Source organism: Cololabis saira, chromosome 1 (genome assembly GCF_033807715.1).
Source record: "Cololabis saira isolate AMF1-May2022 chromosome 1, fColSai1.1, whole genome shotgun sequence".
NCBI lineage: Eukaryota > Metazoa > Chordata > Actinopteri > Beloniformes > Belonidae > Cololabis > Cololabis saira.
In genome coordinates this window covers 22,482,192-22,502,391 of record NC_084587.1, presented here as the reverse complement: position 1 = coordinate 22,502,391, position 20,200 = coordinate 22,482,192, and the positions used below count along the sequence as shown (strand labels likewise).

The following is a 20,200-nucleotide window of genomic DNA, read 5'->3' as shown; positions in this document are numbered from 1 at the left end:
ATTCAGAAGAACTTGTGATGTGTGGTGACTGAAGTTTTCTACAGCTTATCAGAATAGATGGACTAATTCCCTTTTCATTGATTATATTTAAAATATTTTCGACAAAATTGCACATTAAACTGCACATAAAACACTATACAAATTTACTGGACTAATCACTCCAATAATTAGTCACAGATAGATCCTTTATTAAAGATTGTTCATCATTTTAACATAGCTACATGACTATGGGTTTAACAGAAGTGTTTTTTTCTACAGATTCACGATTTCTTACAGTGAAATGCAAAAAAAAAAGTAATTTAAAAATAGCAATTTCCAATTATGATGCTTCCTTGCTCAAGTTCAGCGTTGCCGCGGTGAGGAGGGACTAGATTATCACCAAGACAGGCGGAGGAAAACGGTCGGAGCGGAGAAGTCTCCCGGCGCGGGTGACGTCACGGCGCTGGCGACAGCATGTCTGAGTGAGGCGGCGCGAGCTGCACGTGAATAAATCTGGGAAAACAGTGTGAAGAGGGAGGAGGGGAGGGACGAGCATGATGATGATGATGCTGGTGGTCATGACGAGTGGGAACAGGAGGAAGGGTCCCTCTAAAACTTTTAGCAGGAGGATTCCCCTCTAAAACACACACACACACACACACACACACACACACACACACACACACACACACACACACACACACACAGAAAGCATATGGCAGCTGCACCTTCATTAGACCACACAGATTTATGGTTCTATTACAGGGAAGATCCTACTGAGTTTATAAAGACTACCATGCTTTGTGGCATGTAATGTCATTACGGCAGTGTAATTAACCTGTAGCATTTTAATGATGAACATTTTACTTTAATATTTGCAAAGTTATTGACTTGGGATATTCAACAATGCTGTTTATTATGGATTTTTGCTTTGTGTTAGATTTTACTTTAACAAGGACTTTCATTTGACTTCTATTGTAATTAGATAGAAGCCAGGCGCTGCTAATTAAAGGCTAATCAGCAAGTGCAGACACTTCCAGAAAAGCACTTTATTATTATGAAGCATTCAGGTGTGCCTGGAGCATTCACAATGCCAAGGAGAAAAGACATCAACAATCAGCAACGATCACAGAGAAGAAATTGTTGTAGCCCTTTAATCTGTGATTAAGATTTTAAAAGAATTTGGACTCTCACTGTACTGTGAGAGGAGTGGAGTTGTAGTATATTGATGAAAATAAATAAATGAATAAATAAAACTGTCCCTAACTGTTCCTGTCACAAAATGCCACATGTCGTTTCAGTACGATCACAAAAAGAGTTTACAAACATGGAATAGTTTGAAGATGACATTTTCCTCTCTCTAGAATGAGCTTGGCGACATTGTTTAAAGGGCTTGAACATGGCTCTGCAACCGCGTTGTACCGCTGCTCCACAAATGCAGGTTCTAGCAAGTTGAAGCATGTACCTCCCACCTGGTATCTCAGGACCACTTTGAACACACCTCGGTGTGGGCAGCTTGATTATGTTGGCGATCTTGTCTTGGTTCTTCAGCTCTGCTGCAGAAAAGACAACAGTCAGCGTGAACAAATGTCTCTTTGTGTGTTGGAATTAAATCAGTGGTTCTTAAACCTTTTTCTGCCACACAAAGAATTGGAGGAATTTCACAAGTGTTTAAAATATGTGACATTGAATGGAAAAGGGTGTCTATGTGCAACCAAAAAAGAACCCTTAGAGTGGCAACTTGGCATTTGAGCACACCATACAACCTCTGGATGAATGTAATTTCAGTAGAAAAGACCAAAGTGAAGATATTTGATCATTATGCACAATGTTTTCAAAAATCTAATATGATATGACCACTTCTCAGTCACTGAGTCAACCATGAACTTGTCTGTATACAGATGATGGTTACAGAATGAAACGTGGAGCCATCTGCCTGACGGTTAAAGCCAAACACACCAGCAAATCAACAACAGAATGAACAAAAAAAGAAAAGAAATGGCCAAAAACAAATACCAGACCACCACCATAATGATACTAATAATAATAATGTTTTGTATGGTGGTACGCCAGTTTTATGATTTATTTTTCTTTTCGTCGACATTCTATTGCCAGAGTACATGTCAACAAAAAAAACTGGACGAAAGACCTGTTACTATTAGTTGTGACACTGATCGTAGGACTAAAGAGATTTTTAAAAAAAAGAGAAAAAAAGCAAGAAGGTTAAGAACGGATGTTAGGTCTCGTGGAGTTTCTGCTTATGAGGTCATCTGGTTTGCTTTTCAGTGTAATTCAATCCCCATGAAAGAGATAAAACACAGTGGAAAAAGCAAAGGTAAAGAAGACCTCGACTAATCAAATTACTCTCTTTGATATTTAAATACATTTTTTTCTATTATTATGAATTCTTTCGAACACAATGATTATTGCGAAAATCGGTTAAAAGAAAAAAGGAAGCTAGCATCTTAGTAAAATGACAGATAGTAGTTATCCATGATGGTTGCACATTGAAATCAGGGTTAGTGTAATATTAGTCAAATCACATTCATTTTGCTCAGGACACTTAAATCTCCACTCTCCAGAATCTAATTTTGCAACCATTGAAGGAGACAGAAACAAGATGCTGCAGATTCTCAAAAGATTTGTCGGGAAATTTGATTACTTGGTAGGGGAGTGCAAGCCAAGCTCTTTTCATGCCACATAAAGCAGGCACAATGCAAATATTTTCATTATTGAAGCAGTTTACATAAAAATAAAGAAAAAACAATTGCATTTTCAGTCATACAAATTCACTCGTGCAGTTGCACGGATTGAGATTATGTGAGCAATTCAAATAAAAATGAATTACCATGACTTACTCTACTTGCTTATCTACTTATGATATTAGTGTCAAGGAATCTGCCCAAATGTTTTTTCTCCTTGATCCTTTAAAATGGACAGCGAGAGCTGTAATGGCTATATTTCATGCTTATTATTCACACAGTATTCATTGACCGACCTCGTGGTGCAAGTGGAGCCAGAGAATAACACTCTGTGTAGCAAAATCTATGTCAGGATGTAAAGCGATGTAGAAGACACGTGCAGGAAAAGTATGTGTAATTCATTATTTGCAATACAAATGAACTTAATGTAAGAAATATAAGAATACTTTAGACAACAGCTATGAAAAAATTATGAAAGCTGTCTTCTAATGTGGGAATTTTATGTATTAGGGTATTAAAAAAAACCAACAAACTGATCCTTTCCAGGTTTGTAAGATGAAGATTAAAAAAAAAGTCATTGACATACCAAGCACAGACCTTGTTTATTAAGGAAAAAATAAGTCAAAACGCAGATTAGGTGTCTGCAAAAGTAAGTACCACCAGCAATAACTTGAATTATTTGTTTGTGTTTGACGTTATCAGTCTCTCACACTGTTGTGGAGGAATTTTTTTTCTTTTGTTCATGATCCAGTTTCAGCCAAACTGTACCTCTCAGGTAGGTGGTCTCACATTTGAGTCTAGCATATTTGGAGAATGGTTGTAGCTTTGCATAAAAGGTTCCTGGGCCCTGCTTAACCGAAACAAGACCAAGTCATGGCAAGTCCAACACCGTGCTTAACAACTGACACAAGGTGTCAGTCCTGATGGGTTATGTTTGATTCTTTTCAAGAGTGGTGCTGTACTGTATGTTACAGAAAATGGATAAAAAACAGTACAATCTTTTCAACTTTGGTCTCTTCTGTCTAAGGTATATCGTACCAGTCTGAGTGGTTTGTTGGTCTTTTCATATGCAACTTTTTGCAGTTTGTCACTCTGACCTTGGGGTGAACTTTTTGATTTATCTGCATCTGCAAAGTCTGACAACTATCTTGAATGTTTTGCACATGTGAAGAGTCTTTTGAACTGCAGAGACAGACTCCAAGTGGTTTGAAAATAGGTTTAAAATCTTTCCCAAATCGATGAACTACAACAATGACTTCTTTAAGTTCACAACTTGTCTCTTTATTTCTTTGGCATTGTGCTAAATCACACTTGAGTGTTCAAGATCAACAAACTGTAAAAACATGATGCCTTTACAGATGTGGTTACACTAAATGATGATCAATTAATAAAGTTCATATGGCTGGTAGCACTTTAATACTGCTTGTACTACATTACTAAATTTATATTGGAAGCAGTAGGGGTGTACTTACTATTTCATACACTTTTCCTGCATTTTGGCTCAGTTTTTGTGAAGGAATTAATGATGTAGCATAATTTGTTTGTGTTACATTCATTTGCAGATGTATTCATTCTAAAACATTCTTTATGCCGTGATATATGAAGCTGTAGAATTGAGAGAGGGAGTGCGCTTTTATTTTCACACAAGTTTGTTTAAACTGAGTGGTTTCAGGGTGAGTTCTGCTCTTTTGTTCTGTGCTAACGGTTTATCTGAATCAGTACGCAGATATGTCTTTGAGTAGTTCTTGCAATGAATGTTAGAAAGGACGGTAAATGGTTACTACTGTATATTGTGATTGGTGTTATGGTTGCATGATTTTATTTTTCAGTATTTTGCTTAATGTGAGCATATACACCGAAAACGTGTGTGTGTGTGTGTATGTGTATGTGTTATATTTTCCTCATTCATTTAGTTTTGGCACTTAAAAAAAGAAAAAGGGCAGCTCTGGGGTTCTCTATATTGAAGAACTTGAGTTATACCTCTAAAAAGCAGATCAGATACCACTGGGGAGTTGGTCTTCCTCCACTGATATGACAGCATGTAGGTCCGACTGTGTTAAAAACGTAAATGTTACATGATTAGTAAGGTACCTAAAAAGCACTACTGTTCTCGTTCAAACATGATTACGACAATGAGGTCACACTGCCATCAAAGCAACAACAACTATTTGGTATGTGACTGTATCAAGTGTCTGTAATTTTCCTCTTTTGTGAGCAAATTTCAGCAATTTGGACCAGCTAGGCAGACAGAAGCCACCATTGTTGACAGCATCACTCCTTCAGTCCACATGTAGATCCCAGCAGTGGGCGTTGATTGATGAGAACGTCTGTGTTTCTGAACAAACGCATAGCTCGGAACCTGGCAACATTGTTTTTTTTTTTCTTCTACCAAGCTTCCAAGACCATGCAAAAGACAAACCAATTCCCTTTCTTTCCTTTAAAAAAAGATTGATTAAAAAAACGATATTGAAAATGCATTTCTTTTTTTTTCCTTTGAACTCCAGTGTTACTGCTAGCACCAGCACAGAAATCGCAATCATACAAGACAGCAGGAAGGAAAGATGACTTCATCTAAAATAAGAGCAGAGGCTCTTGAAATAGCCAGGTACTTCTCTGCTGCCATAGCCCGAAACTACTAATGTTCATGTCCTGCAGACAGGACATGGACATTAGTAGTAATCTCTATTAGGTCAGAGTTCCTGCAGAGATGGAGCCATTTAGAAACCTTGGACAGCTGCCTGTCTCCAACCAGACAGAGGAAGAGAGGACTCACGGGTCAGGATTGATTACAGCATCAGCTCCACAGACTTCCATGAAACTCCTAACGATGACTGACACACCAACGTAGATGACTCTGCTTCACGCATGCGATTCATTTTGCCGTCCGAGGGCTCTTGGCAGGTAGACCGTTTTTTTTTTTGCAGCAATGCAAGGCATGACAGCAGTGCATCAGGCTAGCTCACATTTCAAATGGGTGGCTCATTTGGCCCAGCTTTTTGCAAGTCCTTCTACAAATAATATTGAGGGTAGTAATATTTGAATGTTGTCTCCAGGGCCTCTTGGTTTACCTCCCCTACCTTCACTGCACAGAGACAGCAGATGCACCAATCAAAGGGAGGTAGTACTAATACCAGCTGTTTTTGCTTCACATTTTTAAATTTATGGTCAACATTTGGAGGTGATTGCATTGCTTTTTTCTCTCTCTCTGATAAATCTAATTTATATACTGTATGCCCCATTTAACATTCACAGTTTTGTCGGAGGGTTGAGCACACACATACACCGAGTTTCCTTAAATCTCGACCGGAAGGAATGCTCCAAAGGTTATTGAGACATCTCCGGCAAGTAGATACAGATTGCAATCAAAGCAGTTCCAGCACATTTGTAACAAAAGGGCTCGTGACAAGTTGAACTTCACCCAACTGGTGATACAAGTTTGTTTGGGTGCTGCGACACGACAGTGCACCTGTGTTTAGTCCAGCTGTCCTGCTGTACAGGGGCTTTCTAAAAAGAGAGACAAAGGCATGTTTTGTGTCTCTTCTTTCAATGTGTACATTTTGTAAGATAATATTGGTTAAATAAAATTATACAAAGAGATATAAGTAACATGGATTTTGAAACTCAAAATATCCTGTGGATATTTTGCATTAGAGGTTAAATTGATTGGTCTTGAATCCAGAGCATTTCCCTTTGAATGACTCTTTGATTGCTTTATTTTTCAAAGTATGGGGACGTTCATGCAACACAACTTGCTGCGATTTGCAACAGAGTTATTAATCAGAACTGAAACATACGCACGATCTTGCCAGAGCATAAGAGGAAAGACGTGCGTCTTAAGCTTCATGCTTTCAGTTCACCCTTAAAGGGTTACTTTAACATTTCTTGCAAAGTAAAAACAGAAACTGCACATCAGTAACACTAATGTTATCCATCCATCCATCCCATTAACTGTTTTGGCCATGTTATATTTTGACCACTGGGCCTTTAGAAATTATGGAGACTTTTACTAACTCACTTCCATTTTGACCACAGAAACTATAAAACTGATTAACTATAATATTTATCTACTGTAAAGTATTGGACATCTAGTGAATCCCGTCATCCTGTTTTCCGATATGAGGATCTCTTTTCAAACATTGAATTGAGTGCATAGTCTGGTTTGTGCTTGAATGATCATTCTTGAAATGCATCGTCACCTTGAGGACCATTTCACCATTTACACGGGCCTAGAAGATGTGAGCAGCTGTCCCATGAGACCTACCAAAATCTGCATGATATTAGCATTTAACAAACAGGCATTTCACAAAGAAGCCAGGACTTCTAAGGAGATTCATATAATCGTTAGGTTAAAATAACATCACCAAAGGCTCAAAAGAGATCACATTTGAGAACAAATGCAAAAGACCGTGGGGTCAATACATTGTTTATCTCCTTCATATTGCCCAGTCACTTGAGCTGCTGGTGCTTTTGGTCAAAAGTCTCCTTTACCGTTTAGGCTTCTATAAACTACAACTTGAAACATGTTGACTGAGAACCCCATTTTTAACTGAATTGAGACCGGCTGACCACATCCAGGACAATATATCAGAGTAAGTGTTAGGCTGCGTCCCAATTCTCCCCCTCGCCCTTGTTTTCTTCACTCCCCCTAAATTGTGCGCGTTCCCGTGAGGGTAGTAGTGTCCCAATTCCTCTTTTCACCTAGGGGGAGGGGGCATATCGAGGGCGAGGGGCTGAGGATAGCCCCTTCAAATCAAGGGTTTTCAGATGCTGACTTCGCCAGCGAGGGGGTATGAAAATTTCCCAGAATGCTTTTCGTCGTCATTTGCGGACTGAATCAAAAAAAAAAAACATGGCGGACATTTCTTATTTTTTTTTGTGAATAAAATCAATATTTTGAGTTAGTTTCTGCATAAAAATGCGTTTTGATTAGATTTCTAGCGAAAAATGTTTTACTTTCATAATATTCACTCAGTGAATGTACATAATCCCTTTTTTGTCCGTTGTTTGCGAAGAATCGCGCCGGAGTAAAGGCTGTTAGGTTACTCCATAGGCTACGTAACCTACGCCGTAGGCTACGTAACCTACGCCGTAGGCTACGTAACCTACGACGTAGGCTCTGCGTCGATTTCCAAATTCTTATTCGGACTCTTTTTTTTTCCAACTCCAACTCATTGATTTCACTAAACCTTAATGAGTTCAATGTCATGAGTCAACATTTTGTGGCAGACAAACCTTTAACTTGTTCCCATGTTTATCTGATCAAAAAAGTTTCCTAAAGAAACACCTTTGCTCCTCTCTCATTTACGGCCCTGTATTTTATCAAAGCTGATTATTTCTGATCAGATCATTAAGCAGCTGTTCCCTGCTTACACACAGGCTGAGGTCATGCCTCAGGAGAGGAGAAGGCTTGTGCAGCTGGAGGATTGTAAACGATAGCCATCATGACATCATCTCTTCCTAGTTTGGCCTCCAAAGACAGATCTGGAAGGCCAAAATAAACCGCTCCTCAAACAAAACTGATGACTGATTGTTCACAGCTAAACTGATTACTCGTGCAGACAATTCACAAGGACCCATGATGTCAAAAGGGGGTGTAAAATGATTGTTTTAGAATAATCAAGTTAAGATTATCCAGTTTATGAAGTCATGTCGGTTATGGTTATTTCTAAACTTTAACTTTTTGCTATTTAAAGCAAGAAAAACATTCAACTGTCATTTCTATACACCAAAGCAGTATATACTGTATGTAAGGTCAGTGCACCACTTTGCTCCATGCAGAACACATCCATCACTCACTGATGGACCGTTGATAGCTTTTAAAGACATCATCGATCCCCAGAGGATGACTGGTGATAATTCTGGTCAAAACAATTTTCATAACCTGGTTTAGGGATTTATTACACAGTCATGTGTGTAAAGTCCTCTGTAAAGGCCATTCGTAAAAGAAGAGGTACTTTCAAAGAATAGAGGTGACTGGATGATGCATGTGATAATCAAAATTACAGTGTTGAATGCTGCCTCACTTTTAAAACTGTAGCTGCAGAATAAAATGAAAAACCCAAATCCCTTTTTGGTTTATTTTTGTGATGTCAGAATGTTTCTTTCACAGTCTTTTGAAAAAGCATACTTATGTCTTTTGAAATCGTAGCAAGTCCAATAGGCTCACATGTCATACTTTCATTTTGGTATCTTAAATCAATGCTGTAGAAGGAGTTTGCAGCTAAATGTCAACCACCACATCCTCATAGGGGTGATTTTGTGTCAGAGCTGAGACTTCTGAGCTCTTTGGTGTATGCTGTACTTTTCTGTGTTACCTTGTGATTTCCTGTCCAGTTATTCTTAACATGTATATTTTACAGACTCATTACATAGCATAGAGAGAAAGAAAAGCAAGACAAAAGGACCAGAGGTATCATTAAAGGACATTCAGCTTGTCCATGTGATTTAAAAGTGAAGAGGCCTTTTATCCTCTGTACCATCATGACAGCATGTGAAATGATTGTTGCCACCACGTTGCAAATCCCTTGCTTAACTGTTAAGGTGACTGACACTTACTGGAAAGTCAAGCCATTGTATGTGAAGCAGCAGCAAATGAATTGAATTACACACATGGGAATTCGTTCCTCATTTGCCCTCTGGGAGAGGAGCTGTGCCGAGACTTAGAGGTGATGTCACCAGTCTTTAATTGATCCCTGTTGTTATGGCTGTCATTTGAGCAGGGCATATGTGTATGTCTGCGTTTAATGAGGACAGGCAGGGGTTGATGAGTTTTATCAGGACTTGAACATAAGAAGAGCTTCATGGGACAAACTCGCTAAAACGGTCCCCACATTGTATGATAATCCGCCAATTGAACTTTGCTTTTTTTTTTTTTTCTTGACAAAATTCAACAAACTCAAAGGTGGTGTCATTTGTTCAGCCAGCTAAGCGAACCACCCGCCCACCCTCTCCCCCCACAGTTTAAAGGTGTGGTTCCCCCTTTGAGGGTTAAGGGGCGCTTATAACAATATATTCTTTCTTGCAGGATGTCAGTGCAATGGTTTTCCTTTATTCAAATCTCTTGAGCTATAAATTCCATTTTCTAAAAGTGGCCCTGCTAAAACAGCAGTCACACTTATTAAAATGCATATTAAAAATATATGATGATAATAACAATAACAATAATGATAATTAGTATTATAATAATTATAAAATAATCAGTATACATTAACATGATCATATACCGTATGTGTACCACAAATGAAAGAAATCGTGTGCATTAGAACTCGTGATCACAAAAATATGGCTATCATGAAAACAAACCAATAGGCATTATGTTTTAGTCAAACACTAAACTCAATTTAAGATTCAGATTACAGTGTAAACTGCAGTAAGAAATACACTTTTCTAAGACTGTGTGAATCCATCACCATTCTTGAAATAAGTTTGGTGGATTAAAAAAATTCATGGTAAAATATTCAATAAGTAAATCCATCATAACAGGAAGGAGGACATGTTTAGTCAGCGCTTTTGAAAATCTTCAACAAATATCTAAGTGCTGAAGAGAAAGTATGTGAAACCTATTCAGCTTACATATAAATACATTCATGAATAGGATGGCAGCCTCTTAGGTGGTATTATATAAATACCACCTCAAATGAACATAGAATAAATAATGTCGTAGTATAGTACACCATATAATTGTTTATTATAAGTCACAGTGTGTCCTCATGATTTAATGAGCCTTTGTTGGAATAAGTGTTGACTTTCTGTGTTATTGCATCAGTCTCACATGTTGTGGATAGATGTTGGCCCACTCTTCTTTTCAAGGTTTCCTTAATGAATTTAGGTCAGCAGACTATGGGTGTCTGTGCTGCCCTATTGCTGAAATGGGGACTTTGAGTGGGCCACCTCAACATCTTCTTCTCAGTGGTTCCATTACTGGTCTGCTTTGAATTTTTCTCATGTTGCATGTCTAATTTCAGTGAAGTTTCAGCTTTTTGTTGCTTTCCCATTTTACTCCAGAATAGTCAGATCCATCCACAACGTCCTCTGCATACCTTTGACTGTAGGCTGCCCTGGTCTGTGGCTGTCAAACAAGCCCACATCATCCCCCCTCTGCACCACCTTGCTTGGCTGCTTGTACTTTCTTTCTTTCTTTCTTTCTTTCTTTCTTTCTTTCTTTCTTTCTTTCTTTCTTTCTTTCTTTCTTTCTTTCTTTCTTTCTTTCTTTCTTTCTTTCTTTCTTTCTTTTTGGTTTGGAATTCTTTGCCAGAATACTGTGTTTATATTATATTTCACCAAAAGTGACACGTTATTGTGGCAAAAAAGGACATAGAGTCTCTTTTACAATGAAATGCCATCAGAGAGCATTGAATAAGTTCCAGATTGATTTTGCTCTTTCCATTTTGTCCCTTGTATTAAGCAAGAAGGTGTTTCTAATGAACATGCTTTTCACAATATGCTATTTCTTGACATATCTGTCTTGTTGCCACCTTGGTATTCTGATCAAAACATCACAAAGAGCTCATCTAAAAAAAAAAGAAAGAAGAAAACTCAAGTAAGGCAGCAAAGTTCTTACTACTGATGAAAGTGGTACACATCAGACACAGCGGACGACTGTCACGCCAGACTTTATTTCTGTCCAATTACGAGATAACAACAATGAAATGTCTTTGTAGTGTTATCCTTTGTCGTTTCATCACCGTCCGATTACTATTTGATCCTCAAAGCAGGTACTGAGCACCATCTAGTGGTAAAGTGGTAAACAAGCTCTTCAGATTTAAACCAACGGCTCCCATGAAAATATGCCCTAATTTAAAAAAAAAACAGTTGAAAATAAACACATTTGGATTATGTAGCGTGCTATTCCTTTTAAAGAGTTGTGTGACCCTTACTGAACACATGAACAAATGTGAAAGAAATTAGAGAATGTCTTTCAGAATAATCCAGCAGGATTTAACAGTATGAACATAAATGCCTCCAAAATGACGTAAAGTTTGATGAATGCCAATCTTAAACAGTTAAAAAAGTCATGAACATACTGTGGAATAGCTCAAATGTTAATGTTAATGTCTAATATCTATTTTAATATACAGTATATTTATTTTGGATGCAAAATAACTCTAAACTCACTGGCTTTGCATCGGCAATCCAAGAGTGTTCTTAACATTTACATTTGATGGACATGTGTTTCTGTGATCTGTTACAATTTTGAGTAGATTTTTAGATATTATTTTGTATGAGCTTTCAGCTCTTATGTGATAGTCTTGTGTTCAGTACATCTCCATCATGTCCTTCAGGATACCTCTCATGTATTAAATTTGTGTTTTATGTACGTATGCCCAGAGATGTACAGTCTGTGTTTGTACCTCATTATTTATAGTTGTTTACATGATAATGAGGACGATGTAAGTTTGTGCTATGTTTTGTGCCTCATAGACTTGTGTGTTGTAACTTTATGTGGTAGGGAATCCCATCATCCGGGATTAAGGCTATTCATTTGTGGCTAGTCATGTACATGTTGCCCTCATTTTTGTGGATCCAGCAACTTGATGTGGTGTGGAACAACAGTTATCAACTGTGTTTAGAACTGTTTGTGTTGTGCCAACATTTCACGTTTGGATTATAAGCAGCTGCTTTTGGTTTGTGTCGTAACTTTGTGAGTGATCTTTTAGGTTTGTGGCTGCTGTTTTCCCTTTGGGTGTTGCTCACATCACAATTTTGTGTTTAGACCAGAAATTTTGTGTTGATGCTCATAATTAAGTGCATCCATTTGGGCAATTTCTCTTAAACTACTTCCCTTGACAGAAACACAAACAAAGATGAAAAATTACCCAAATTAAAAGTTTCTCAGTAACCATCCCTCTCCCACAGCCTGTAAAGGTTTTTTTGGTACTAGTTATGGGTCTTTTGGTTGAGGTTTGGGGAATTTTCACCCACTCTGTCCGCAAATGGCTTCTAATTCTGTTGAAACTCTTAAACTGTCTCTCATGAGGTTTCTGAACATTATTGCAAGTGTTTTCTTACTGTGACCAATTTCTCTATGAGAGCCAACACCTGGACATTTTCACATTCAACCACCAGGCATCACTGATCAGTACAAGGCAATACATTTCATCAATGTTGTGCTATATATACAGACTATTACAACCTTTAAGAAACTATTTTTAATAAAATTGTCTTGTGAAACAATCATATCTGAACAGAAGAGCTTACAAACACAACTTATAAGACCTACGAGGTCCTATAATAAAATAAATAAATAAATGAATTATTAATAATAATAATGATAATAATAATAATAATAATAATAATAATAATAACAACAACAATAATAATAATAATAATAATAATAATAATAATAATAATAATAATAATAATAATAATAATAATAATAATAATAATAATAATAATAATTTGGGCAAGTACAAAAGCTGTCGAAAGATGAATCCGAGTAAAAATAAATTATTTAAGTCTTTTAGTTATAGTTTGACTTCATTTCAGATGCAGAGAAATGTTTACTGCCTTAAAATATATTAAAAAAACAACTATAAACTTGGCAGCTTTCTTGAGAATTTTGTTTTAGTTCTCATCCTTCAGATGAATCGTGACCCAAGTAGCAAGAAACTGATGAGAAAGAAGTTCTTGGCTTTATAAAAAACAACTTACAATATTTTCAACTTGTCTAGTTAAACAAAAATGAAGCTAAAAATAATAATAATAATAAAACCTTGTCCATCACTAAATGCCCCCCATGATTCATTAGCTTTTGGATCCACCTTCAGCGGCGATAACATAATGAAGTGATTTCCTCTACGACTTTCTCAATCTCTGACACTGTTGTGGAAGAATCCTGGTCAAATCTGGACATTCATATACGCACGGCCCTCTTTAGGTTCACTTGCAGTGTTTCACTTGAGTTAAAAAAGTTGCTTCTCCCTAATATCATAGCTTATGCCTTTCCCTCTTGCCATTGTTTTAACACACAACCGAATGGTCCGGAAACAAACAAAATGCGGAAACATCTGCTTTTACAGAGATCAGCAGGCCTCCACGAGGGACTGATAATTATCAGCATCTACAGTAGCTGTAACTTACTCTCTTAAATACTACGGAGCCAGGTAAAGAGTATTTAGTATTATTTGTTCAATAAAATGATGTCACAGTCGAAAATATAACATGCTACTATCAGGGGAACTAACTTTTGTACATTACTTGTACTGATGATATTATAATATTTACACTTTGTGTTCATGCATGTCTTCTGGTTGTCCATGAGATGTCAGTGTTGCTCAACAAAAACTTAAAATGCCCCGGGAAGCTGACTAAAAGGTGCCTTTGAAAGCCTCTTGGCAGCATCTGACTCACACCTAAACACTGGTACATTTGGATGGAAAAATCAGACTGTAACTCAGGCTTTGAGAAACATTCCACCTGAAGTTTTCCATCAAAATAGACTGCATTTTTAAGCCCTCTTTTTTAACTTAAAACAGTTTACCAGTAATTCATCGCGCTAACGCGGAGGCCAGTGTTGATTCCAGTCGGGCCAAAATAGACAGACCGAAGCTTAAACTAAAACAATATCTGGACCAATTGTTTATAACATCTCAGTGATGGAAGAGACTGCCAGCTGTGGCCGCGCTGCGGTCAGGTTGAGGTGAGGTTTTGGGGTTTGACGGTTCCTCCTCAAGTTTAGTTTTGGTGGACGTTGAGGTTTGGTCCTGTTTGTGTGGATTCTGAAATGGACCGGGAAAAAGAGAAGCTTCCCAAGCACTGTGTTTTACTTCTATATTGTAAGTAGTGTGTCTTCGTAAGTGCATAGAAACAGATATGACATCTTGCTTCATTTCTAGATGTCGGTACATAAGCTGAACATCAAATCCCACTCAGAAGTTTTGAACAGAACACACAGTTTTCTTTTTTCAGTTATTCTCAAAATGGGCAGGGTTGGTGGTACAATGAATGGGAAGGTATTACACAGTCTGTCTCTGTGTTTACATCTATGTTCCCCGAATGCTGCTCTTGTGAGATCATTGGCCACTGACAGGGAATTGGCTGAACTCTTGCTTACGTTTCTCAACATAGTCGTCTCTGCCAGTTCCTCGATTCGGTTTTGGATGCCACCCTGCACTTTTTTAGGTACTCCAGACATCTGAACTAGCACAGGAACAGAGGAGAAGGAGAGAGAAACGGGGATAGCTGGAAGGGTGCATGCTAAGAGTGAGAGCCATGTTTATTAGCCAGCTTACCACCATTGCAGCTGTTGTGGCCCTTCACACAATGATTCCACTGTTTGGGCTTCCAGTAGTACACTAATTAAAACGGTGCCCATCCCTTCTCTTGCCAGAATGGCGCACACATATTTACACACATGCGTTCAGATATATGCTCACTCATGCTCATGATGTATAGGCATGCCAGCAACCGGCTTATGCCTTTAGCTTCCATAACTGCACGCGCCAGAACATTTGAATTGAGCAGCTGATCGACTTTGCTGTGAATAAAAAGTTCCAACCTGTCTGTCTGTGTTGTGTTTTGTGTTGGACAGGTAATGACTGGTGGGGTTTTTGAGAGCTTAGTTTCCTGTAAATGGAAATTGGGTTAATTAGAGCAGTGAGAGTAACCTTAAAACCTTTAAAGTGGTTAATAGATTATATAAAATGGCACAGATGGAATATAAGTGTCTGCTCTTGTAAAGCTGCGGAAGAATCAGTCCGGCGCTGTCGTTAGCACAAGTCGCGATTTGAACTGTGCTTACGTAGCCTATAACAATAAATGTGGTTGCGTTTACCAGCTGAAAGAAAGCCAAAGAAAGCTAAACCTATGGACCTGACAAAAACTACCGGAAAAGAAGCATTTCAGTTTACAATAAGCTGGTGAAAGATGGTAAAATCACATGCTACACCAAAGCAAAGTAGTTAGCCGTGATGCAGCCTGCCAATCACTACAAATAAACATATATCCTCTTTAAAATGTTTTAACCATGATACAGTGAAAGTTCATTAGTTTTACTGTAACACAGCACACTCAAAGGTCGTGCTAGGTATTAGCCAGAAGCCGTGTGAAACATCCCCCCTAATGTTAATCAAAGTTAGCAGTGGTGACCCGCTCCTGTAGCTGATCCGTGCAGGATTAGCTGTGGATCTGCCTGCGAACATTTAAGGCTGAATATTCCATTTGAAATGTCATTTCAGTGGCGAAATCAAAAATGACCGCTGGATTCAGCTAATGCACGGTTGGCACAAAGAGCCATTTGCTTCGGCAAGCTTCCTAGCATGAAGATAACTGATAAAAAAATTACTTTTGGTTAAGCCAAGTGCCAATCAAAACTCTACAGCCCTTATAAATAAATCCACTGCTTTATATAAATTCACCTGTAAATATAATTATTTCTGTTGAAAAGTTGAACATTTTAACAAACCTTTATTGGCACATGAGGACAGAAAATCACAGTGATGACACACAGCAAGCAGCTAAAGATAATAAAACATTGCTCACAAGTACAGCAGGAGGATGGTGAGTCCGGTGTCAGTCTTGTCTCTTGTTTCTTCTCGTGGCTGTGGTGAAAGAGTAACAGCTCGTCCTGCAAGGAGCTACCCTTGTCCTGTCTCCTCTGTCTTGTTCTCTTCCTTGGACCTGGTCCTCTGATTTCTTCAGCACGTCCAGCATGATGAACATTTGGAGAATAGCAAGCCAACCGACTTATGATGTGTTGCAGGAGTGCGGTATGTGTTCTTGCTGATCACAGACTGATCTGGACAGGACCACGAGGTTGGAAAGCGTAGTTGCCAGCCTGGTGTGCCCTGTCAGAGTGGGGTGCGTTCACCCAGATATAAATCAATGAAACATCAGAACAATTTTTAAACAATAATTTTAAGGTGAAAACATTCTAGTCACTTCCTTCCTTTACTTTTGTCCACCTGATATCTCAACAACATGGAAGTCACACATATCTTGCCTGTTTTTAAAAATAATAAAATTGTATAAAAGGGACCTAAGCAAACTGCAGCTAGCTGGCCAAAATGTAAACATAATAAACTGTTGAAATTATTCAAATCACTTTGAAGTGAGAATTTCTGCCTTTTGAGAAGCTGTAACGAGAAGGTTTGTCATCTTTTCCCAGCAAGTAATAAGTAATTAACGCATTATCAAAACTGCAAACTGTCACACTCAGTACAGCTTATGATTTTTGCGCTAGCACATGAAAAAACACTTTTCTAAGTCCGTTAGAGGGCACATGTGTTGTGTTGACAGAAATGCATTGCTTTTCATAGTGGTCGGGTCCTAATTGCCGCCCAGTGCACCAACTTCCAACACAAACCTTTGGTCCCAACCACTTCCCCTCACCTTCTCCAGAGTGGGCATTCCAGTATAGATTAGCTGGAAATCTTTCCTGTTCTATCGAGGATAATCCCTCAAACAAGGCTGCCCGGCTCTCATATTAAGAATGATTCAGGCACAATGAATTCCGGTCAGGTCAAGACTCTGCTTTTATCTTATGACGTGGCCGCTTCAGCTCTTATACTTTAACTTGCTGAGAGAATAGGAGGAGACAGACGAAAGGAAAAGGGAACGTTTTCTTTTAAACTGTTCAAACAGAGTTCAAAGTCCTCGTGTGGACTTGAAGCCCGAATTAAGGTCACGGATACACTGCAGCTCTGTCCATCTAAAAAAAAAAGGAGGAAAAGTGCGTGTTGATTGAAGGGTGGGAGTTAACACTAAAGAAGTTGGAGGTCTTAGGGATATTTCCTTCAGCCTCAAACTGCACACTACATAGCACAGCATTCATCAGGACTGTGTTTGTCTGAACAGGAATTACAAAAAAAAAGAGTGGGCTTTTCTCCTCCCAGGGTCACACAGAAAAGAGTGACTCACATGTGTTTACCCCACATAATGTGATTTAAAAGTGACTGAGAGGACACTGCTGCCTTTAAGATAGCAGGAGGCTTTAATGATCCCCATGGCATAATTGTGTATAATGGTTAAATTAAGCTGCTGTGACGTGATTCTATTTTCATTTCTGAAGTCAAACAAATGAGCCTGATTCGTTTCTTTTTCATGTTGTTCCCTTAAACACGTATTCACAAATGCTGAGAATGATGCGGCACCAGAACCAATACGCTCAGCTTTATTTAGTTAAGCTCATTTTAGTCAAATTCAGCAGCGTGTAACAAAAAAAAAATCTGAGGAGAATGCTGCAGGCAGCGAGCTGTCATCCTCTCTCCACTTCTACGGCTAGATTTTGTAAGATGAGGCGGGCAGGAGATTTGCTAACAAGATTTATAATTTTACGCCAAAGTTTCAAGCTTTGGCTTGTTCCCCTGAGTGGGATTGGTCAGCATCTAGAATTTTAATTCATTCATGGAAACACTGCGCAGTGTTTCTTCGTCTCAGAGGAGATGGGTTCAATGAGAGCATAATACAAGAGCAAGCTGTGAAAAAGCCTCCTGTGACAGAGCGCAGGGAGAAAACGCTGCCTTTCATCGAGCTAAAGTGAAAAGGACAGTATGGGGAAGACAGGGATTTTAGTGGTTTTACAGTTCAGTGGTGGTGTGTGAAAGCACGGTCTTCCTGCAACGTGGGTGGCACGGTTGTTCCAAGCATCTCTGCTAATGTATTGTCATTGGCTTTATGCACTTGTCAGCGTCTCTGCTCGCTCTCCGAGGATAAATGTTGATTTTGCTTTATCTAAGGTAAGCCGAGGCAGCAGGGCTTTGATTTGTTGAAGTGCAACAGTCTCCGTGTGAGAGCTCGTGTCACTGCAGATGTCCAAATTCCTCTGACATGTTTATTGTTTTCTTTTATTTCGTGGAGGTCATTCTGCGCGGCTCTAGCGCCACTGTTAGCTGTTCCGCCATGCAAAATCTTGTTTGTCGTGTAAACAGAGGAGCAGAAAATAACAAGCAGAAAGAAAAAAAAAAGGGGGAAAAAATTTCCCCCTCTTTTTTCTCCCTCACCTCATTCACTAGACACACTCTCCGCTGTCCTTTATTTGTAGCCTAAGTGCTTTGGCATTAACTCTTATTATTTTTTGGTAAATAAACCAGTTTCTGGTAAGAATTACACACATCTTGGTGTGAGGTCCTTTTCAGAGAGGGGCCTGGATCCTTTTATCTAAAATGTTTTCTATTTCTGCTTTTGTAAGACACTTTTGACTGCTTTGAAAAGAGAGAAACCAGGTTTTTCTTGCGTTTCTGGGGGTGAGGTTGGGGATTTTTCTCAGCATTGTGGTGAGATTTATTCTAAGAGGCTGCATTTTTTCCTGATTTCGCTCTTTGTTCTCTGTAAGTAGTTCCAGGTCCCCCCCCCCCCCCCCCACAACCCCACACCCACCACTACCCCTTACTCTCTCTCACACTCATTTGTGTGCGTGTAGCCGTGTACAAGGCTCCATGCTTTTCCACGCGGGCGTATGTGTGTGTGCGCGAGAGGGGGGCACATGTGTGAATGTGTGCGCGCGAGGGTGAGGCGGGGACTTGATGTGACACCTGCTGCTGGGATGAATAGGGTCAGTGGCAGGGCCCTTCAGCAGGCAGCAGCTGCTCGTTGTCACTACAAACCCAACTCCCTCAGCGCATCAAAGCCTCTAGGACTACAACTGAATCCCTGAACTTTACTACCCTGACAAAACACATGGTGCCCTCCACCATCATCCCCTATCATTACAGTTATTATCTCAAAGCAGTTCAGTTCCCCCCCTCTCGCCGAGGTCACGATCTTAATCGTTGGGAAGGAAACTCGAAATTGACTTACAATTTCAAGTAGGTAAAACATCAAAAACAAACTTCAATTTCCACTCTCGTGCTCTCTGAACACAGGAAGAGGTTTCTAGACAGCTGCTGACAGACAGAGATTCCTGGTATTCGGTTGGTCTGACCTGTCTGCGCTCTCTTGCTGTGTGGTAGTCTGCCTTGCATGTGACGTAGTAGGTCTGAAAACATTCCCCGTGGCATAACAGGAGGAGAGGGCAGAGGATCAACACAGAGGTATGAAAACAACAGTCTGTTGCTCCAAACTGAGCATACCAGCTCCAGTCTTTATTGAAAAATAAGAAATGTAACATCCGTTGCAGCCGGCAATCACTGCAAGGTAGCATCCCTATCACCTTCAATCTCTGAAGGAATCACCCAAGGCAGAAAACGTACTGTTTTGTCCCTCATCTATCCAGCAGAGGTCAGCCTTTTATTTACAGATTTTTTATCCTGAACAAAACCAATTATTTTTCCCCATTGTGAAGCCAACATCCAAAGATATATTTATTACATTATCAACCGTGTAAATGGAGTCTTTCGCATATTTTTTCACATCACTTTGTTGGACAAAATATACATCTCACATGCCATAAGAAGGGCTGGAAAACCACCTGTGGAGGAAAAAAAAGTTTTAACTGGCACAGAATACGCTACCAACAGCAAGCACAAGGTGAAGTAAAACAACCCTAAACAGAAAATGGAAGCAAGGCTTCCAGCTGAAATGCATAAAATACTAAAATAAACAGCATACTTGGAGAGCCAAAGTTGTGTTTTGAGTGTTTCATG

At 39.1% G+C, this 20,200-nt stretch overlaps 1 long non-coding RNA gene across 1 annotated transcript; it reads right to left on the bottom strand.

Moving 5' to 3' along the window:
- Positions 1 to 237: 237 nt before the first annotated feature.
- Positions 238 to 16,398, bottom strand: LOC133451551 (uncharacterized). Its single transcript, XR_009783171.1, has 3 exons — positions 16,161 to 16,398; positions 1,481 to 1,535; positions 238 to 616 (listed from the first exon to the last, which is right to left on the bottom strand). It is a non-coding gene; the product is annotated as an uncharacterized LOC133451551 (long non-coding RNA).
- Positions 16,399 to 20,200: the final 3,802 nt, after the last annotated feature.